At 37.9% G+C, this 23,723-nt stretch overlaps 1 protein-coding gene and 2 non-coding genes across 6 annotated transcripts in view; 2 read left to right on the top strand and 1 right to left on the bottom strand.

The window, feature by feature from the left end:
• Positions 1–23,723, top strand: part of NEXMIF (neurite extension and migration factor) — a 189,461-nt gene that overhangs the window by 53,806 nt on the left and 111,932 nt on the right. The gene's annotated exons all lie outside the window — the stretch shown is intronic.
• On the bottom strand, positions 4,585–4,720 carry LOC114505861. Its single transcript, XR_003685320.1, has one exon. It is a non-coding gene; the product is annotated as a small nucleolar RNA SNORA21 (small nucleolar RNA).
• LOC114505821 lies at positions 16,598–16,703 on the top strand. Its single transcript, XR_003685290.1, has one exon. It is a non-coding gene; the product is annotated as a U6 spliceosomal RNA (small nuclear RNA).

The raw sequence follows: 23,723 nt of genomic DNA on the forward strand, positions 1-23,723 counted from the left end.
ACCTGAGGGGGCCAGAAGCCATTTTGAAGTAGAATACACTGAATCAAATGTGTAAATAACACAGCTTGATTAATTCAAAACTGAAGCCCTGGCCTCCCTAATCTCATGCTCCACAGCAATAATTTCCTCCTGGCCAGATACCTAAGTATCTATGTCCGAATCTCATATTCTTTCCTGTACAGATTCATGAAGTCATACCTCAAGTTGCTTGGGTTTTTCCTTCATTGTCCCCTAATTTGAGTTAGGCTTAAAATTAGAGTCATTAAATAGTGAAAGAAACACACAGCAATAACAGAACATTATGTCTGGGCCCTTAGAGATTAATTTAATGTGTTTAGCAGCATAAAACTTCATAAAGGCTTTTACTGAGGTATTACATCATAAATAGCATCATTCAATATGTCACCACACATTGCTATTCTTTCACTTTAGCATTATTTATTGATTGTAGCAGAAGCACAATATTTGTACCTATTAAATATTTTAGTTTCCTTTTATCTTTTTCTGAGTTAAAGTGGAATGGTACCACTATTGTTAAACTATTTGCAAGGCCAAAATCCTCCTGAATATTGTTTACATCCCTGGTTACAAAAGCAAGTAATGGCACGTAGCTTCTCTGCCTGCTGTGATTCCTATCAAGGGTAATGTGTGTTTGTGTGATACTCAGGAAGGGTAGTGAGTGGAGGAAGATTTGTTTTTTAGGATTTGTATTCATTTTTAGAGAGAGGGGAAGGGAAAGAGAAAGAGAGGGAGAGAAGCATCAATGTGCAGTTGCCTTTTGCATGTTCCCTACTGGGGACCTAGCCTGCAACCCAGGCATGTGCCCCAGATGGGAATTGAACCGCAACCCTTTGGTTCATAGGCACGTGTTCAATCCACTGAGCTACACCAGTCAGGGTGTGCAGCAAGATTTTTAAGGAAGGAGGAAGCTAGAAGGAAAAACAACTTTCAATGAATTGTAACTACATAATGAAATTATTCTGAAATGTAATTACAAAAATGGCTATGTGTTTTCTCTCACCTCCTCCTCTCCCTCTTTGCCTACTCCTACCCTCCCCAAAAGCACTGAAGTAAAATGAGACTGTCAGATTGAAGCCACACACCCACTCTAGGTCTGTTTTAAAAAAGGACTTTTTCCTTCCCTTATTTTCTGTGTGGTGATGGCAGAATGGATACTGCAAGATGTAGTTATGGTGTGGACTTGCCACTGTTAGGCTTTTTACTCCCTCTTGTGTTGCTCCCTGGTCTGGCAAGCAGGATCAAAGCTTCAAAGCCTTTCTGTGGTCACATTTCTCACTGTCTCTTGCAGTTTCACACTTGCCATTCAGTGCTTAGTCACTGTCTCTCTGACAAATGGTCTGAAAGAGTTGGAGATTTAGTTTCCAAGTTAGAAAATGCTCCAGTGTTGCAGTGGAGGGTGCAGTCCTTGTGGCTACAGGTTCTGTTGAGGATTTCGGGAAAAGGCATCAAATGTATTTTTAATCTAGTACTCAAGAAAGTGTGAACATGTACATTAATTAAAAAGACATTTGGGGGCTCACCCATATTATTTAAATTTGGGGTTTTTCTTTTTAATTTATAATTTTTCTAGGACTCTTTAGAGTGTGTGTTTCTGATTCCTTCAATTTTTTTTTCAAGCTAGTTGCCAATTTCCAATGTAGCTTTTCGATTTTCTTGGTCACTCCTAGCTTCTATTCTCCTCTAATTTGTGTTTTCTACTAAAAATAAAACTGCATGTAATGAATAAAGGTAGATGATATTCAGTTATTCGTAAAGATTTTATGCATTTATTTTTAGAGAGGGGGGAGGGAGGGAGAAAGAAAGGGAGAGAAACATCAGTGTGTGGTTGCCTCTCACACACCCCTCCACCAGGGACACGGCCCACAACCCAGGCACGTGCCCTGACCAGAAATCAAACCAGTGACCCTTTCTTTGGTTTGCAGCCTCGCACTCAGTCCACTGAGCCACAACAGCCAGGGCTGATATTCAATTTTAATACTGTCCATGAAAGCTTTCTCCTAAACCCAAGGAAATCTTCCTTGCATGCAACATATACCTCTCCCGTAGTTGGTTGAGTGAAACATGTAGATATAAGATCAAAGTCCTAGAATAGCAAATAGTATCAGGGTTATTGGACATGCAGCCATGGGACAAGAGCTGGAACATGTAGTGTAGGGAGCTGTGGGAGGAGAAAGAAAAAGTATAAATTTGGTGGAAGGATAGACCAATTGCGTCCAGAAGGACCTGAAGCAGGCAGACAGAAGGAAAGAAAGCAATTGAGTTATGGCTGTTCACTGAACACACTCTATTGCTCTTTGTTCTTTTTTTTAAGTTTTTTTTAAAATTTACTTTTAGAAAGAGGGGAAGGGAGAGAGAGAGGGAGAGAAACATCAATGTGTGGTTGCTTCCTATATGCCCTTCTCTGGGGACCTGGCCTGCAACCCAGGCATGTGCCCCAACTGGGAATTGAACCAGCGGCCCTTTGGTTCCCAGGCCAGCACTCAATCCACTGAGCCATACCAGCCAGGGCTACTCTTTGTTCTTATCAACTTTATCCTTCAGCTGTCTATGTAATGTACACAATGCACATCTTTCAACCCATGCCTTTAATGAAATTTATCACTTTCATGGTCTCCTTTATTTCTCTCTTTTTCATGGCTTTTGGGAGTCGAGGACTAGATGATGTGCTACCTCAGGAAAACTTTTTTCAGTGCTCTGGATTTAGCATTCTTGCTTGTATTTGTATACAGGCAACCACTTGTATGCTCAGCAACCACCTTACTGTCTCATTTTCAGTTTTTTTCCTTGAGTTTGTTTTTAAATCCTCACCTGAAGATATGTTTTCTATTGATTTTTAAAAAGAGAGGGGGAGAGAGAGGAAAGTGAGACAGAAAAAGAGCAACATCGATGTGAGAAAGATCAATCGGTTGCCTCCCAAATGTGCCCCAACTGGGGATCAAACCTTGGTTACATATGTGCCCTGACCGGAAATCAAACCCTCAACCTTTTGGTGTATGGGAAGATGCTCCAACCAACTGAGCCACTCAGCCAGGGCTTTTGAGTTTTTTATAATAGTTTTATTGATATTTATTTTTATTTTTATTTTTAATTATAGTTTACACTCAATATGACTTTGTATTAGTTTCAGGTATATAGCACAGTAGTCAGACAATCATACACTCCACAAAGTGGTCCCTTCAGTATTTCCAGTGCACCATACATAGTTATTACAGTATTATTAACTATATTTCCTATGCTGTACTTGACATGCCTGTGACTATTTTGTAACTACCAATTTGTACTTGTCAATCCCTTCACCTTTTTCATCAAATCCCTCAACCTACCTCCCTTTTGACAGCCATCAGTCTGTTCTCTGTATCTATTAATCAATGTATGTTTTGTTTGTTTATATTGTTTTTTAGATTGCACATATAAGTAAAATCATATGGCATCTGTCTTTCTCTGAGTTATTTCACTTAGCATAATACTCTCTAGGTCTGTCTATGCTGTTACTAATGGTAAGATTTCACTCTTTTATGGTTGAGTAATATTCCATTGTATATATGTGCCACAGCTTTTTTATCCACTTGTCTATTGATGGACATTTGGGTTTCTCCTGTATTTTGACTATTGTAAGTAAGGCTGCAATGAACATACTGGAGATAAGCTGATTCATTTTCTTTATAGTCCATCTGATTCTGAAATCCTTTAAGTATTTTATTTCTCAATCCAATATTAACAGGGAATAAATTAAATAAGGAAATGCATAAATAAATAAATAAATAAATAAATACAGTTCTGAGGTCAAATATGTTTTGGAAATAATGGATTAAACAAAATAAAAGGATTTCTTTACTATATATCTTTCAGGAGTCTTTCTGTTTATATATTGTGACTCTATATAAGGCACAGACTTTTCCAAACTCATTTGCTGAAAATGTCTATTAATAATATTTTCAGAAATACTTGTGTTGCAAGGCATACATTTTTGCGAAATACTGTTTGAAATTTAGGGGACTTGAAGCTTAATTCAACAGATTTCATAGATTTCATTTATAATGTTGGCTCCCTTGTCAGTTTGATCTTTGCCACTTCTATGCCCCAGTGAAAGAAAACATTTTACCATCTGATGCTAGTACTTAGCAACCATCCATCTCACTGTGGTTTTTATTTTCAAAGCCTAACGAGTTGCTTTTCCATCTCATTCTGTTCTTTTCAACCTTTCTGCTTTGGCCCTGGGAATTAAAATATTCCATCCTGCCCCTCACAGCTTATTTTTTCCTCTTAGTTTTGCAGACCTGGAAATAAATATAAATAACAAGCACATTATAATTGTAGACTGCATTATATTTTCAAGGTAATTTTACATCTATTATCTCATTTGATCCTCTCCTCGCCTCAATAGGTAAGCAGAACATGGATTATTACCCTTTTTTAGCTCAAGGCCATTCATCTAACTAAAGATAGAGACAATAAAGTTTTTAGATGAATAAGTTCCACTACAGTTAACCCACCATTTTTACACCAGCCTAATTTCTTTCTTGCTGTTTTTTTCACACACAACCCCCCCCCCAAGGTGGAAGGCCTTGTCACACCACTGATTGAAGTGAAACAACACAACATGCTGCCACTTCACCCAAAAGTGGTGTTTTTACTTAGCCTTTTCTTGACAGCTCAATGGGTCATTAGCAAAAGACCCAATGAGTGCTTTTAAAAGGGGTTCTTTTTGAAATTTTACATGAATTTGCTTGGCAAATATGAGAATTTTCTCAGAGAACAAATGTGGAATTTTTTTTGTCAGGAAATCACACATGGATGGGCCCCAATGGGTCACTTGGTGGTTGAACATTATGTGGGAATCTATGTCAGAAAGGAAGCCAGGGCAATTCTAGGTTAGGCCATCAAAGAGAGACTCATTCCTAGGTGACAGGGGCCCTTTCCTCTTTCTGAGAGATACTTCTGATCATGAAATCCTAACCTCCTCCTCGACTCTGTACTAAAGGACTGACTAATTAATCCTGCATCTATTTTTTGTAATGTGGAAATGTGCATGCTGATTGGAGTCATATTGGGGAGACTCTTTTCGTCTAAGGCAGTGATCTTCAAGAGGCAAGTGGGAAAATTTTGCCATTTGGGACATTTGAAAGTATCTGGAGACACTTATGGTTTACAACTGGGAGAAGGGATTGTTACTGGCATCTAATGGGTAGAGGCCAGAGATCCTTCTAAATCTCTTACATTTTATAAGAGAGTCCCCCCTTCCACGCACACATGCACACAATGAAGAATTATCTGACACACCATGTCAATAGTGCACAGATTGAAAAACTGATCTGAGTGAAGAGTTTGAGACCCAGTGAAGTTGTTTTGATTTGGTCTCTGCTTTTTTTCTCCCCTTTCTCTCTCTCTCTGTCTTTCTGTCTCTCTGTTTCTCTCTCTGTCTCTCTCTGTCTCTGTAAATCTCTGTCTCTCTCTGTCTCTGTACATCTCTGTCTCTTTCTCCCTGCTCTCTGTCTCTCTGTATGTGTATGTGCATGTAAGTTGGGGTTATCCATCTAAGTAAATGTAGGCAAAGGTCTCAAAGCACCTCAACAGTATTGCTGTGGTTTGAAGAAATGAGTGTGAATCATGGTGAACTTGAGATTTTCACTTGGGGTCTTGGACTTTTCCGGAGTTTTGGGTATAGTGCACATACCTGAGGACACAGAATCACCAACCAACACTCCCCTAGATGTGTCCCTTTGTCTGTCTGCCTGTCCCACTTCTGATTCCAACAATTACCAGATTTAATAAGACTCAGTTCCTACTTGGGGAGCAGGCATTAGGGGCTGCTGTCAGCTTTAGGACAAGAATCTGGCAAGATGTGCTTAGAAGTTGTCTAAAGAGATGTTCTTGGGGTTTGAAATGTACTGGGTTCTTTCACTTAGGATGAGCTGAGAGAAAAAGTAGGGAGGGGCAACTGTAATAGTTGTCTGGGCTGTTCTCCAACAGTTTTATACTTAAGGAGAAATTGTGATGAACCCAGCCACTGCAGTGTGAATATGTAGGATCCAAGAAGAGAGTAGTGTACATGGGAGGAACGAGTACAGCCATTTAGTGTGCAGAAGAGGTGCCTGAGCATCTGGCTATGCATTTGTGGTTTTGCATTTGGGCTTCAATTCAAAGCCCCTTCATTCATGTGATAAATAATTTCCTATCCACTCTTAATTTCCATGGACTAATAGTAATTAACCTTTTCACCTTTAACATTGTAGATAATAAATGAAGCTCATTCTTTTAGGCTTTACTGCAGTGCTGGTGTTTGAATAGGAAAAAAGCCTGGGATAAGAATCCCTTCAGTGCATTCAGTGTGGCCCTGAGGGAATTACAAACTCTTGTAAAACCTCTATCTGTAGTGTGCAGAATGTTAAGGTTTGTAATGCAAGGGTGGGGCTCTTGGAATTACCAAATGTTGTAACCAAGGGCAACTGTTGGTAAAATCCTAAAAACTTGGCCCTTTTCAATCTCCCCCTTTCCTCTTCTCTTAGGCCATCTTCATTATATCAGATAAAATTCACAGGTGGTATAATGCTAAGCTGTTAGTTCTGTTGCTGGTGGAAGGAGGAGTGTAGTCTGTGAACTTCCCTGGGAAGTTGTTTTTTATTTCTACTCTTCCTTTTCTCTCCCCTCTGAGTTTGTGTGTTGGGAGGTAGGGAGTGTTTATATAGAAAGGGTGTATAAGGTGAGAAAATCAGATAGTCACCTTGCATAAGAACTTTGAAATAGGAACTATAAAAACAATCCCTGAAAGCATAAAGGACACATGGACAAAACCAAAGAGTGGGATAAGATCAAGGGTGGGAAGTGGGCATAGCTGGGGTGGAGGGAACTGGTGACGGAAAATGGAGACAACTGTACTCGAACAATTTAAAAATGTGAAAAAAACACAAACTTTGAAAGAGATGCATTTAAGTTTCTAAAAGTCAGAAGTTGTGGTTGAGCCTCACAGCCATTAGCAAATATAATACAGTTAAATGATCAGTACTTATGAATTTATATATACATATATAATGTTGGAGATAGTTCATTGGTATGGTAATTAGACAATGCATTTGAATTTCAATATAAGATCATTTCTCCACTAATCCCAAGCATCAGGTTATTTAAAATTATTTTCTGTTAAGTTTTAAAGTATATTATGATTTTTTTGTCTGGATTACTTCATGTTTATTTGTCTATTATGCTTTGTTTAGCTCATGCACATAGTATGCAGATTATCATGAAATTCACTTCACTTTTTTCCTTTTCAATTACAGTTGTCCCCATTTTACCCCATTACTCTCCCCTGCCCTACCCAACCCCCACCTCCCACATTCAATCCTCCCCAACCTGTTGTCTTTGTCCATGGGTCCTTTATACATATTCCTTGATTTCACCCTTTCCTTTCTTTCCCCCATTACCCCCCTCCCACCTCTCCTCTGGTCACTGTCAGTTTGTTCTTTATTTTGATGTCTCTGGTTATATTTTTCTTGCTTGTTTGTTTTGTTGATTAGGTTCACTTATAGGTGAGATCATATGGTATTTGTCTGTCATTGCCTGGCTTATTTCTAAAGTATTTTATGATTTTTTAAAACCAGTTTCACATACAGGTGTTAAGAGACTATGGGAAGTCAGCATGGGATAAAAAATAAATATCAAATGGACTTCTGGCCAAGATGGAGGCGTAGGCAGACACACTGTGTCTCCTTGCACAACCAAAATAAGGTCAGCAACAATTTAGAAACAAGGTAACAACCAGATCTGACAGAAAATTGAACTGTATGGAAGTCGGACAACCAAGGAGTTAAAATATACACATTCATCCAGACTGGTAGCGGGGGTGGAGTCAGGCAGCTGGGTAGAGAGGGGTCGTGGCACAAAAAGTGGTGGCACCAGACGCCTAAGGCACCCCAAGCACAAGACCGCAGTGGGCAGACCCTGGGTGGGCAGGCGGCTGGCAGACCCAGCGAGGCAGTGACTATGAAGCGAGGCACTGTGCACGAGGCACTGTGCACCAGGCACGTGGCTGTCTGGGCGATCCCACATTTGCATGCAGATAAACCAGGTGAAACTTGGCAGTGAGACAGACCTTACAACCCAGGGTCTCAGCATCTGGAAATAGAGCCTCGGGGCACTGATTGAAAACACCTGTGGGGGTTTAGGCACAGGGAGAGACTCCCAGCCTCACAGGAGAGTGCATTGGAGAGACCCATGGGGTCCTAGAACGTACACAAGCCCATCCACATGGGAATCAGCACCAGAAAAGGCCCAGTTAGCTTGGGAAAAGTGGCAGAAGGGACTGAAATCTGACAGAGAGCGGAGCAAGCGCCATTGTTCCCTCTCCGACCCTGCCCCCACATACAATGTCACAACCCAGCGACTGGGTTGCCCTGCCTTGGTGAACACCTAGGGCTCCACCCCTCATATGTAACAGATTCGGTAAGAAAAAAAAAAGGCCCAAACAGAAGAACAGATCAAAGCTCCAGAAAAAATACAACTAAGCAATTGAAGACATAGCCAACCTATCAGATGCACAGTTCAAAACACTGGTGATCAGGATGCTCACAGAATTGGGTGATTTTGGTCACAAATTAGATGAACAAATGCAGGTTACGATAAAAGAAATGAAGGAAAATGCACAGGGAACCAATAGTGATGGGAAGGAAACTGGGACTCAAATCAATGGAGTGGACCAGAAGGAAGAAAGAAACAACCAAACAGAAAAGAATGGAGAAGTAAGAATCCAAAAAAATGAGGAGAAGCTTAGAAACCTCCGGGACATCTTTAAACATTCCAACATCTGAATTATAGGTACCAGAAAAAGAAGAGGAAGAGCAACAAGTGGAAAAGTTATTTGAACAAATAATAATGGAGAACTTCCCCAATCTGGCCAAGGAAATAGACTTCCAGGAAGTCCAGGAAGCTCAGAGAGTCCCAAAGAAGTTGGACCCAAGGAGGAACACACCAAGACACATCATAATTACATTAGCCAAGGGAAAAATGAAGGAGAGAATTCTAGAAGCAGCAAGAGATAAAGGGACAGTAACCTACAAAGGAGTTCCCATCAGACTGTCAGCTGATTTCTCCAAAGAGACCTTACAGGCAAGAAGGGGCTGGAAAGAAGTATTCCAAGTCATGAAAGACAAGGACCTCCATCCAAGATTACTCTATCCAGCAAAGCTTTCATTTAGAATGGAAGGGCAGACAAAGTGCTTCTCAGATAATGTCAAGTGAAAGGCGTTCATCATCACCAAGCCCTTATTTTATGAAATGTTAAAGGGACTTATCTAAGGAAAAGAAGATCAAAAACATGTATAGTAAAAGGACAGCAAACTCACAATTACGAACAACCACACCTAAAACAAAAACAAAAAGAAACTAAGCAAACAACTAGAACAGGAACAGAACCACAGAAATGGAGATCACATGGAGGGTTAGCAACAGGGGAGTGGGAGGAGGAGAGAGGGGGAAAAGGTACAGAGAATAAGTAGCATAGATATTAGGTAGAGAATAGACAGGGGGAGGGTAAGAATAGTATGAGAAATGTAGAAGGCAAAGAACTTATGACACATGGACATGAACTAAAGGGGGGGATGTGGGTGGGAGAGGGTATGCGGGGTGGAGGGGAGTTAAGGGGGGGAAATGAGACAACTGTAATAGCATAATCAATAAAATATATAAAAAATAAATATCAAATGATCTGTGAGGAGAATAACCCTGTGCAACCAATAATTCATTATGTAGTCTACAGAGATTATGACTAGTGTTCAGCAATGGGTCGGTATCTGACCACCATTCTCAGTGTCAGTACATTCTTAAATTGGAGGTACTCTTTACTGGGTATAGCTTTCCTACAAGTTACTTCCCAGGTGTTTCACATACTAATTACCACAGGCCTGGTCTTTAAATGATAAATAATTGTTGAAATATCTTAACTTTTTTCCTTTAATTTCTTCTCAGTAGCCTATTTTCTCCCATTTTGTAGCATCATCTAAATAAAATAATTACTGATTAATGTATAATAGATATATGATGTGTTCTAGGTGTAGATTTCTTTCAGTCTAACTTATTTGGAATTTGTTGAGCTTTTTGGATATGTTGATTGGTTTTCATCAAAATTGGAAATATTTTGGTCATTATTTCTTCAAATATTTTCTGCTCCCTTTTCTCTCTTCTATGTTTATGGGGTTCCTATCATGTGTATATTGTTGCAGTTGACAGGTCTGTAAGGCTCTATTTATTTTTCTTCATTCTTTTATCTTTCTTCTCTTAGACTTGTTCATTTAAATTTACCTGTCTTAAAATTCACTAATTCTTTCTTCTGCCTGCTCAAATAAGCAGTTTTGCCCTTCTAGTGAATTTACTTCAGTTTTATATTTTTCAACTTCAGAATTTCTATTTGGTTCATTTTTATAATTTCTGTTTTTTAAATATTCTCTATTTGATTAGACATTATTCTCATACTTCCTTTTAGTTCTTTGGATATAATTCCCTTTAGTTTATGAAAATTTTTATAATTGCTGATTTAAATAGTAAGTTTAATGTTTTGGCTGCCTTGGGGACAGTTTGTATTGATTTTTTGTGTGTGTATGGGGCATACTTTCTTTGCTTTTTGCATATATGGTAATGTTTTTTGTTGAGAACTGGATATTTTATATGATACAGTGTGGCACATCTGGAAATCAGATCCTCTCCTACATCCCCAGGGTTTGTTACTGTCGCTTATTTTCTGAACTAATTCTGTAGAGCCCATATTCTTGTTGTATATAGCCACTCAAGTCTCTGTTTGACCAGTTTAATGGGCATCTAATGATTAGACAGAGATTTTCTTAAATACCTAGAACCAATAAATCTCCCATTCTGCCAATGGGCTCTGTGTGCATTATGGAGGCCTGTCTTCAACCTTCTGGCAGGTAGTTGACAATTTAACCTTAGCTTTTACTTTCTAATTATGTAGAGAGACTCAGCAAGAGATGAGAGCTCAGCTCCTTCTTTAGTATTTCCTTAACATGCACATAACCCCAGGCATGAGCATAGCCCTACACATGCATGTGTCCATCGAGATTCCCAGGAAAATGCCAAAGATTGTCAAATCCCCATAGGTATTTCCTCAGTTTTTTTTCATGGGTGTCCAACCTTCAGCCCATGGGCCACATGTGGCCCAGGATGGCTGTGAATGCAGTCCAACACAAAATCGCAAATGTACTTAAAACCTTTTTTTTCCTCATCAGCTTTCATTAGTGTTTGTGTGTTTAATGTGTGGCCCAAGACAGCTATTCTTCTTCCAGTGTGGCCCAGATATGCCAAAAGGTTGGACACCCCTGCAAGCGTTTTGGCTATGATATTGTTTGCCCTATCTTATCCATTGCCTCTGATAGACATGATATTAAACAATTGCCACTGATTGTTTTCAACAAGTGTCCCTGAGGAAAAGGCTGTTTGCACTGACAGTGCTCACAGTCAGATGAAATAAAGACAAGCCTGTAAGTGGTATATTATAGGAAACTACCAAGCAAGTCAAATAATGACAATTTTCTGTAAATGGGGCTTTGAAGGAGCTCCAGCCCCATTCTGCGCCCTTTTGTGGTTTCCACTGTGAGTATGGTCTGTTGGTTTTCAAGGCTACTTTAGAGTTGGAGAGGGAAGATGTAAATAAGAAAAAAATTAAAAACTAACAAAGCTCACTGTTCTTACTGAGATACAACCATTTTTCTTGAATAAATGCTCCTAGATTGCTGCAAGCCTTTGGATAATTTCCAGAGTTCTAAAAAGTTTAATTCTGACAATGTTTGCCATTAGCCTTATTGTTTGGATAAAGAAGAAAATTTTCTAAGGTCTTTACTCCACCCTTCGTTGACATAATGGCTCCCCCCAATATATACTAACATTTATGGCCTGAAGCCAATTACTGCCTTGGGTCTGGAGGCTCTCATCTACTTTCCCAAATAACATAGCCTGCCCATGCCTGCCCAAATTATTGTAACCAGTAGAAATGTGGTTAAAATTGGTCCATTTCTAAATTTGTGTTAAATGCCTTTTTACTTATTTTTTACACAAGTACCAAATTTATTTCTGATATTTATTTCATCACATTTACTGTGATTTTTTAAAAAAAAATACAGAAAACTACATGCCATCACTTTGAAAGTGTTCAGAGTTCCATGTGGGCATTCTTCTTTTCCCTCACCACTGTTTTTTAAAATTGTTGACACTATTACAGATGTCCCACTCCACCTAACTCCTCCCCACTAACTTCACCACATTGTTGTCTGTGTCCATGGGCTATGCATATATGTTCTTTGGCTAATCCCTTCCAACCCCCGCAACCACCTCCCCTCTGAGACTTGTCAGTCTATTCCATATATCCATGCCTCTGGTTTTACTTTGTCAGCTTATTGTATTCACTAGATTCCACATAGAAGTGAGATCATATGATAATTGTCTTTCTCTGGCTGGCTGATTTCACTTTAAATTAAATTTTAATTGATGTGAAACAAATTCCCTATCAGAATTCTGTAACTTGAATTTACTGTTTCTCAGCACTGTATCCATTGCTCTTTAGAACTCTAAGGGGTTAGGTGTTTCCATTTGAAACCTATTTTTATAATACTTCTAAATGGTTAAATGTCAGCCGTCCTGCTTTTGGATGAGTTGTTCTTTATTGATCCTTTTCTTGACTTCTTTTCCCCTCTTTCATCATCATGCTATTTCATCCACCTGTGGCCTACTTATTTTTCATATCTGCTTATTGAAATCTTTATTATTCTTATCCTAGTTAACCAAATTATACACTCTGAGAAGGCAGAGACCTTGTTTTGTTCATTTTGAAACCTTATATACTACTAAGCAATAGTGTCTTGATATATTAGGTGCTAAATATTGAATGTATGAATACTGACTAACCAAATCATATTAAAAACCAGAAAAATGCTTCCATGAAGCTTGCCTTGGTAATGCAAATGATGTCATTCTTTTCTTAAAGATTTTATTTATTTTTAGAAAAAGGGGAAGGGAGGGAGAAAGGGAGAAAGAGAGGGAGAGAAATATCAATGTGTGGTTGCCTCTCACGTGCCCCCAACTGGGGACCTGGTTCACAACCCAGGCATATGCCCTGACTGGGAATCAAACCAATGACCTTTGATTCGCAGGCCAGTGATCAATCCACTGAGCCACATTAGCCAGGGGTGATGTGATTCTTGTTTGTCTAAACTTCTATTGCCCCTTTACCTCTCAGGGTATTGTTCCATAAGCTGCTTTGAACTCTGTGTAGTTATAAAAGTATATATGTATGTATACACACAAACACCCACACTCTCTTTAAAAGAACTTTTCTGATGCCCTAAACCCTAATTGTTAAAAATTCTTATGGATTGAATCTTCATTAAAATTATAAAATTTTTATACCAAATATATAGCAATGAAATGAATAGGGCTTTTTTCAATTAGTTTGTTTATCTATGGATTAATATTAATTTTTTATTTTTAATTTAAATTATTTTATTGTTTTTCAATTACAGTTGTTTGTATTTTCTCCCACCCCCTCCAAACCCACCTCCCTCCCTTGCTTCCACCCTCCCCCTTGGTTTTGTCCATGTGTTCTTTATAGTAGTTTCTGAAAACCCTTCTCCCCATTGCCCCCTCCCTGCTCCCCTCTGGCTATTGTTAGGTTGTTCCTAATTTCAATGACTCTGGTTGTATTTTGTTTGCCTTTTTCTTTTGTTGATTATGTTTCAGTTAAAGATGAGATCATATGGTATTTTTCCCTCATCATCTGGCTTATTTCACTTAGCATAATGCTCTACAGTTCCATCCATGTTGTCACAAAGGGTAGGAGCTCCCTTTTTCTCTCTGCTGTGTAGAATTCCGTTGCGTAAATGCACCATAGTTTTTTGATCCACTCATTTGCTGATGGGCACTTAGGTTGCTCCCAGCACTTGCTATTGTAAATTGTGCTGCTATGAACATTGGGGTGCATAGGTTCTTTTGGATTGGTGTTTCAGGGCTCTTAGGATATAATCCCAGCAGTGGAATTGCTGGGTCAAAAGGCAGATCCATTTTTAGTTTTCTGAGGAAATACCATACTATTTTCCACAGTGGCTGCACCAGTCTGCAATCCCACCAACAGTGCACTAGGGTTCCCTTTTCTCCACATCCTCTCCAACACTTGTTTGTTGATTTGTTTATGATGGCCATTCTGACTGAGGTGTGAGGTGGTATTTCATTATGGTTTTAATTTGCATCTCTCTGATGGCTAGTGATGCTGAGCATCTTTTCATGTGTCTCTGGGCCCTCTGTATGTCCTCCTTGGAGAAGTGTCTGTTCAGGTGTTTTGCCCATTGTATAATTGGGTTCTTTGTCTTCCTGGAGTGGAGTCATGTGAGTTCTTTATGTATTTTGGAGATCAAACGCTTGTCCAAGGTGTCATTGGCAAATATGTTTTCCCATGCAGTTGGCTCTCTTTTCACTTTAATGCTATTTTCTTTAGCCATGCAGAAGCTTTTTAATTTGATGAAGTTCCATTTGTTTATTATTTCCTTTATGTCCCTTGCTTTAGGGGATATATCTGTGAAGATGTTGCTGTGTGGAATGTCTGAGATTTTCCTCTAGGACTTTTATGGTGTTATGGCTTATATTTAAGTCTTTTATCCACCTTGAATTTATTTTGTGTGTGGTGTAAGTTGGTGATCGAGTTTCATGTTTTTGCATGTAGCTGTCCAGATCTTCCAACACCATTTGTTGATGAGGCTATTTTTACTCCATTTTATGTTGCTGTCCCCTTTGTTGAATATTAATTGACTGTAAAGACTTGCATTTATTTCTGGGCTCTCTATTCTGTTCCATTGGTCTATGTTCCCGTTTTCATGTCAGTGCCAGGCTGTTTTGATTACAGTGGCCTTGTAATACAGTTTAATATCAGGTATTGTGATCCCTCCTGCTTTATTCTTCTTTCTCAAAATTGCAGAAGCTATTCAGGGTCGTTTATGGTTCCATATACATTTCTGAAATGTTTGTTCTATATCTGTGAGATATGTTATGGGTACTTTAATAGGGATTGCATTGGATCTATAAGTTACTTTGGGTAGTATGGCCATTTTGATTATGTTAATTCTGCCAATCCATGAGCATGATACATGCTTCCATTTGTTTGTGTCTTCCTTAATTTCTTTCTTCAGTGTTGTATAGTTTTCTGAGTACAGGTCTTTTACCTCCTTGGTTAGGTTTATTCCTAGGTACTTTATTTTTCTTGTTGCTATAGCAAATGGGATCTTTCCTGGATTAATATTATTTTTTTCCAGAGTATGATACATTTTGCACCAGTTTTATTTATGTTTTTTGTATTTTTGAAGTATGTGATTATATACTTACTTATGTAAATGGAATGGGAATGGAAGTTTTGTATATCAATGTTACCCAGTTCTTTGAACTTCTTTGAAGTTATTTACTATAAGTTACCATGCCCTAATATCAAAAACTATTTTAATTATTTATAAAGTGAACATCAGCCTTTGATTTTTTTCAAAGCAAAGAATCTGATGCTGTCTACCTTGCAAAACTATATATTAGCCAGTTAGTAGAATATTTGACTTCCTCAACACCTACACCAGTATTTGGAATTCTTCTTTTATTTAGTGCCTGGGAGATTTTTATATCCTGTGACTTTGCACACATTAAGAATCAAAATAGGTGAAAAGTATACATCTCTTTAGGGAAGACAGGCAAAGGCCATAGTGAAAGGAAATTAACTACAGATTTTTTTCTCAGACAATTCAGATTTAGGCAAGAATACATATGGAAGTTGAGGATTGTCATACGGATTCCCTTGAAACTATCACTGCTTTTCATCCACTGAAAAATCATCCTTTTATAGTCTCTAGTTATAAGACCACTGCTTTATAGCATTAGCACATTTCTGTGTTTGCTGAGTACTCCAAAAGGAGTAAACTAATGCCTATGTTTATTATAACTGAGGAATGGAAATGTTACTACTAAAGTCTTTGGGTTGGTGAGTCATCAGCATTAAAGTGGGTTGAAGACACCCTACCTTTACCCCAGACTGATGAAAATATCATTGTTTTTAAATATATCTTTAAAGCAAAGATGTCCTGGCTTCTTCCTGTTTTCCAAACTTATACATAGCATCTTTCACTCTCATTGAAAGTTTGTAGTTCATAAGTTTATGTTTATTGTTTTAAACTTAGTGCCACTGTAGGTTGTACTATCTTTACAGGCAGATGTGACTAAAAATAGGAAAATTGTGCTCATTTGTATATTTAACTAATTTCTCTATTGTCTTTGTAAGTATATTAACAATTGCTATCTTTTAAATGTTCAGGGTTTTTTTTTGTTTTTTTGTGGGGTTTTTTTTGTTTTTTGTTTTTTTTACCAAGACTTTCCTATTAGTTGTTCAGCTATTCTGAACTTTTCAGGAGATGTCTTTATGTTGTATACTTTGATTGTTGTAGTGGGCTGAATGGTAGCCCTCGAAAAGATCTATCAATGCCCTAATTCTCAAAACTTGAGAATGTTACCTTATTCTCAGAACTTGAGAATGTTTTCTTATTTGAAAAAACAATCTTTGGTGCTCACTTTGGCAGCACATATACTAAAATTGAAATGATACAGAGAATATTAGCATGCCCCCATGCAAGGATGACATGTAAATTTGTGAAAATAGAATCTTTGTAGTTATAATTAAGTTAAGGACCTCAAAATAAGATCACCCTGGATTATCTGGGTGGGCCCTAAATGCCATTACATGTGTCCATATAAGAAAGAATAAAATGAACACAGGTACACAGAAGAAAAGAGACATATGGAGGAGAAGGCAATGTGAATATGGAGCACAGAAAGATGTGGCCACAAGCTAAGGAATGGAAGCAGCCACAGAAGTTGCAAAGAATGGACTTCTCCCTGGATTATTCAGAGGAGAGTATGCCCTGTTGACAATTTGATTTTCAACTTCTGACTTTTTGAACTGTGAGAGAATAAATTGCTATTATTTTTTGCTACCATCTTTGTGGTAATTTGTTATAGAAGCTACAGGGAACTGATACAATTATTTTTTAAAGTTAATTGCATTTTAAAAAATTTTCTTGTTGTTCAATTACAGTTGTCTCCACTTTCCTCCCATTACTCTCCCCATTTCCCCCTGCCTCCACCCAGCCTCCATTCCTTGCTTCCCTCAAGTTTATGCATATATGTTCTTTGGCCAATCCTTTCACCTTTTTTTATTCAGTCTTCCCTCCCCACTTTCCTCTGATAGCTGTCAGTCTGTTCCTTGTATCCGTGCCCCTGGTTCTATTTTGTTCTCTAGTTTATTGTCCACAGTGTTTTGAGGACATGAGCTTTTTTTGTCAAGTGTCTTAAACTTGGTTTGTTTATCATGGAGGAGTAGGTCATTTGTGTTACTTATCCAGCCAGTAGTTTTTCTAAAGATAATTATAACTTTCTTAAATAAATAAGGAAACACTTTTAACATAGGAGAAAAATGAATAAGAGAGAATAATCATAACATTTGAATCTTACTTAACAGGAATAGCTTGTGTCTATGGAAATATAGAATGAAATTGGTAAATACCAGTCCAGACCAGGCATGAGCTATATTGATGATCATAAAGTAAATAAATAATTCAGCCTTAGAATGGAGCAAAATTCAGTCAGAGGAATAGGGAGGAGTCAGTTAAGTCTCTATTTTGGTTGCCTGACCATTTAGTTCACGAAAACACCATTTAATGTGTGAGATAAATATATATTCTCAACAAGTGTCTTATACATAGTAGGTACTAAAAATTTAATTTTATACTATTATTATTATTACTATTGTTAATTCACTTATAACCTTGAGTGAAAAATGCCTTTGCCAACAGTCACTTGTAATTGAGATGGACAGACAAAGTATATGGGCTGTGATTATAAAGTAATAAATATTTGCTTTTAAAAACCAACAGTTACTTTTTGAGGTATCTTCATACTGTTTTCCACAGTGGCTGCACCAGTATGCATTCCCACCAACAGTGCAAAAGGGTTCCCCTTTCTCCACATCCTCTCCAGCACTTGTTGTTTTTTTATTTATTAATGATGGCCATTCTGACAGATGTGAGGTGATGAAATCTCATCGTGGTTTTAATTTGCCTCTCTTTGGTGATTAGTGACATTGAGCATTTTTTCATATGTCTAATGGTCATCTCTATGTCCTCTTTGGAGAAATGTCTATTCAGGTCCTTTGTCCATTATTTAATTGGGCTGTTTGGGGCTTTTTGGTGTTGAGTTTTATAAGTTCTTTATGAACTTTGGATATTAAGCCCTTATCAAATACATCAGTGAATATGTTCTCCCATTATGTGACTTCTCTTTTTATTTGTTGATGATTTCTTTTGCGGTGTAAAACTTTTTAGTTTGATGTAGTCCGATTTGTTTATTTTTTTCTTTTGTTTCCCTTGACTGGGGAGGTATATCTGATAAAATATTGCTATGAGCAATGTCCAAGATTTTGCTGTCTATATTTTCTTCTATGATTTGTATGGTTTGGGGTTTAACATTTAAGTCTTTAATCCATTTTGAATTTATTTTTGTGTGTGGTGTAAGAAGGTGGTCTATTTTCATTTTTTCTGCACATATATGTCCAACTTTCCTAAGACCATTTAAAGAATAAACTATCTTTAGCCTATTGTATGTGCTTGCTTCCTCTGTCAAATATTAACTGACTATAAAGGTGTGGGTTTATTTCTGGGTTCTGTATTCTGTTCCATTGATCTATGTGTCTGCTTTTATGCCAGTACCATGCTGTTTTGACTACTATGGCCTTGCAGTATAGTTCGTTATTAGGTAGTGTGATTCCTCTTTGTTCTTCTTTCTCAGGATCAGTGTTGCTAGGCAGGGTCTTCTGTGTTCCATATAAATTTTATTCATTCTACTTCTGTGAAATATGTCAATGGAGTCTTGAAAGAAATTGCATTCAATCTATAGATTGCTTTGGGTAGCATAGACATTTTAATGATGTTAATTCTTTCTATCCATGAACATGGTATGTGCTTCCACTTATTTATATCTTAAATTTCTTTCTTTGATGCCTTATAATTTTCTGAGAACAGGACTTTTATCTCTTTGTTTATTCTTTGGAATTTTATTCTTTTTGAAGCAATTGTGAATGGGATTGTTTTCTTAATTTCCCTTTCTGTTAGTTCATTATTGGCATATAAAGATGCAACTGATTTCTGAATATTAATTTTGTATCCTGTTGCTTTACTGAATTCATTTATTAGTTCTAGTAGTTTTTTGGTGGAATCTTTGGGGTTCTGTAACTATAGTATCATGTCATCTGCAAATAAAAATGAATCTGGCTTTTGACCCAGCAATCTCACTTCTGGGAATATATCTGAAGGGACCCAAAACACTAATTCAAAAGAACATAAGCATCCCTATGTTCATTGCAGCATTATTTACAATCAGCAAGATATGGAAGCAGCCCAAATGTCCATCCATAGATGAGTGGATAAAATAACTATGAGACATCTACACAATGGAATACTACTCAGCCATAAAAAAGAAGTAAGTTTTACCTTTTGAGACAACATGGATGGACCTGGAGAACATTTTGCTAAGTGACATAAGCCAGTCAGAGAAAGGCAAATACCATATGATTTCACTCACATATGGAATCTAATGAACAAACTGAACTAACCAGCAAAATAGAGACAGACTTATAGATAGAGAACAGAATAACAGCTAAGGTTGTGGGGGGAATGGTAGAGGGTGGAAGGACTGAGCAAAAAGGAAAAAGGACTCATAGACATATATAACAGTGTGGTGATTGTGGTGGGGGAGGGGAGCATAAGGGGACTAAATGGTAATAGAAAAAATACAATAAAAATAAATAAAAATAAAAACCAGCAGTAACATATGCAAAGGCATATTGCCCCCTTCCAAACTGCTCACTTTACAGAACATTTTATTCTTATGAAACTGACATTGGTTAAGAGTGTTTTTGGCAGTCCTCCCTTGAGATTGTCTCCAGAGCCTACAGCATGTTACTTATACTTTGCAATGACAGGTCTTTATCCTCTGAGGGTAGAGCACCTTTATCATTTGGAATAAAGTTCTTGTTTTTAGGTGACCTCTCTGAAATATGAGAATTCCAAGGTCTGTCTGGAAAAAGTATAGTCATTGTTAATATAATGAGAATGGTTTGTGCAACATCAATGTAACCTGGCAGCCAAGGAGAGTGGACTGGAATGCACATGTATGAACATTGACAGCTTCACTGCACTAGTCAGTGGGGGTGGTAAATGCCATTGTGTGAGCATGTGTACTGTGTGGCCGTCACATTCAAAATGACTGAGTAAAGCAACAAATCTGAATCAAATTTTGCATTAAGTATGAACATTCCTCTATGGAAACTACTCAAATGATTCAGAAGGCCACAGCTATGGGCAACTGGTGAGTGGCAGCTTCATCACAACAATGTACCCACTCATGCATCCTGTCTCATGCAGGGTTTTTGGTGAAACATCAAATCACCCAGGTGACTCAGGCTCCTACAGCCCATATTTGGCACCCTGAGACTTCTGGCTTTTCCCCAAACTAAAATCACCTTTGAAAGGGAAGAGATTTGAGACCATTGATGAGATTCAGGAAAATACAATGGGCAGCTGATGGCAATTGGGAGAACAGTGTGAGGTCCCAAAGTGCCTACTTTGAAGGGGACTGAGATGTCATCGTCCTGTGTACAATGTTTCTTGCATCTTCTTCAACAAGTGTCTCTGTTCTCCATGTTACATGGCTGGATGCCTTCTGGACAGACCTCATATGTATGCATGTACTTGGATTAGTTTCTAAAGACAAATTCATTTCATCATGGGCACACCTCACGTAACATCAGCATTAAAACGGGGCATTTTGAATTGTCTTGTTCCATCCCACTCAATGGATACTTACCTCCAACAGTTCAGATTAAAAGAGCTGATTATTTTGTAAAGCATACTATTTTATTGTTACTCAGTTATCTCATTACAAAATCATTCTACAGTTAAATAGGACCAGATGTGGGCAAGTACCCAGTTTAGTACATGGAACATAGTAAGTACACGATAAACTGTTTAAGTTGCTTGTGTAACCCTAAAATGTCCTTCCTTCAAATTCTACCTTCAAACTGTTCCCAAACTCAAACTTTGGGAACAACAAAGGTTAATTATTATTTCTCCTTCTATATGACAAATCTTCAATTACTCAAAAAATATACTTACATAATATTCCTCTGAAATGTCTCTCCTCCAGGCTAAGCACCCTCAGGTCCTTCTCCTACATTCACAATGTCATAATTTTTAAACAGAATACATTCAAAACAGTCAAGTAATAGTACTAGATGGCATATAAAAGGGAGAGGTGAGTAGTACAGAGAGCTAATAAAAGAGTGCATAAGTGCAGTATCTTTAGGACAGAATGGTCTTGAGAAGGTATTATGCTGAAGATGTAACTTACATGGGGCCCTGAAATTCAAGTAGAATTTGAGTGAACTGAAAACAGATTGTAGTAGATCCCTTAAGTCCTGTACAGTGGTAGATATGCTTATTATTTGTTCTATCTGTCTGGAGAAGAGGTTTGGTGTATAGATGTTTATTTCTGTTTTAAATTTTTATTGTTTATTTTTAAGGCAATTGTGACTCAATCTCAGGAGGAAAGACTCAGTTTTTGTCAGTAGTCAAATACATTTGCACTTCAATTGTTTACTTACATCACACACGAGATTGTACAATGTTGTAGGAGTATGTATACTTCAAGCAATAGAGATTGATTTATTTGTTACTTGGCTGGCCATATAGACCCATTTACTTAGCATCTTCACTTTCTATTCCTATCTTACTGTGTTCTTCATTCCCCACCCCTCAATGTATCTTGAGCTCTTGATCTAATATCTGTTTGATACCAATATGGTTGAATCTCTTAATTGGGGTTTTTAGCCCTCACCCCAAATGAGGACATAGAATATGACTTATTTGAACAGTTTCTCATTTGAAACTTTGTCTGCTTTTTGGAAACAGCACTTTTATTTTTGTTAATTTTTGATCCATGTTTATCCTCATAGGAAATTGTCCATTTCCTAAAGAGGGGAAGCAAGGCATAGCATATTAGTGGCAGAGCAAGGGATGTGGCCTCTATTTTATACCATAAGGAAAATTATAATTTTATCACCTTTATTTATGATGGCTTCTACTTCTCCATGTAACTTCTGTCCTTCAGCACCAATTACTGAGTCATGAACATAGTAGATACTCAATTAAATAAGGACTAATTAGGGAATCCTATTTCCTGTAGCCAGGGAACACTTAAATACTTAATAGTTAACAAATAATATGTATAAATAATCATTAATTATCTTTATAGATAGCTGCCCTGGTGGGATTTTAGTTAGTTTGATTGTTTATTTTTTTAGCTATATCTGCTAAAAATGCTATATTTGCTCATCACTACCAATCAGAGCAAGCCCTGGCCCATTTAAAACATTCTTGTCCAACTGGTTTTGCTGGAAAAAAAATAGTGTTAGATGTACTACTAGATATGGTTAATGTGATATCCTAGTTTCTTGTTTTTGTATTTCTTTCTACATCACCTTGTACACAGGGAGCATTCCAAAAATACTTGTTGAATTATTGAGTTGAATCAAAGATGTATTAACTATCAAATCATCAGCAGCAGCACCTATTTTAAAATGTCTTTGAGCTATGATATATTTACAACCATAAATATAGAAAGAATCTGTTATTTTTGTATAGATGAGTAAACAACGTTTGTTAGCTTTCTTAAAGAGAAATCAGGGAACTCATTTGTGGACTAGAAATCTCCTCAGTCTCTTTTTTCTAGCCCCATGTCAATATGGCAAAGTAGGTAAATGCTGTGCTCACCTCCTCCCAAGTCCACATCAAAATTACAAGTAAAGTATAGAGCAATCACCTTGAAGAACCATCTGAAGACTATCTTAACAGAAGTCCTAAAACTAAGGATATAAAGAAGAAGCCATGTCAAGACTATTAAGAGGGGTGGGAACACAAAACTTGCTGGTCCAACACTCACATGCAGTGCTTGAGAATCAGGAGGGATATCTCAGGTGTGAAGGTCCCTCCTAAGGAGCGAGGGTTCCCAGCCCCACACTGCTCACCCAAACCCAGAGTTCCTGTGCGGAGAATAGGAACCCCCACAGCATCTGGCTGTGAAAACCAATGAGGATTTTGTCCAAGTGTGATGGAGAGCTGCTGGAAACGACATCCTCTTAAAGGGCCCATCCATAGATTCACATGTTTACACACCATAACCCTAAGCTCCAGTGAAGTGACAGTAGCTCAAAAGGTGCCAAAGACACACAGAAAGAAAATGAAATGTGTGCCTTCAGTGTGAGGGCAGGAAGGACAGCTGCCATTGTTTGTGTGTTGAGCCCTCCCCCCATACAGCCTGAAGCACAGGTGGGCATCAAATCTGAATCTGCATTAACTGGGTGAACACGACTTTTCCCACCCTGGTAACTCCCTGGGACTCTGCCTCACCCAACTCCTACACCACCCAAGCCTCTTCAGCAGTTGTTTTTCACTGTCATCTGGCTGTGGCTTACATTGAAGACTTTCCTAAAAACTCTCAAAGGTCTTCCGACCCAGGGAAGGTGGTGGCTAACTTCAGTGTGCACTATGCCTCTTGCTGAGCTGCCCTAAGCTCTGACA

The sequence above is a fragment of the Phyllostomus discolor genome, chromosome X, assembly GCF_004126475.2.
Source record: "Phyllostomus discolor isolate MPI-MPIP mPhyDis1 chromosome X, mPhyDis1.pri.v3, whole genome shotgun sequence".
NCBI lineage: Eukaryota > Metazoa > Chordata > Mammalia > Chiroptera > Phyllostomidae > Phyllostomus > Phyllostomus discolor.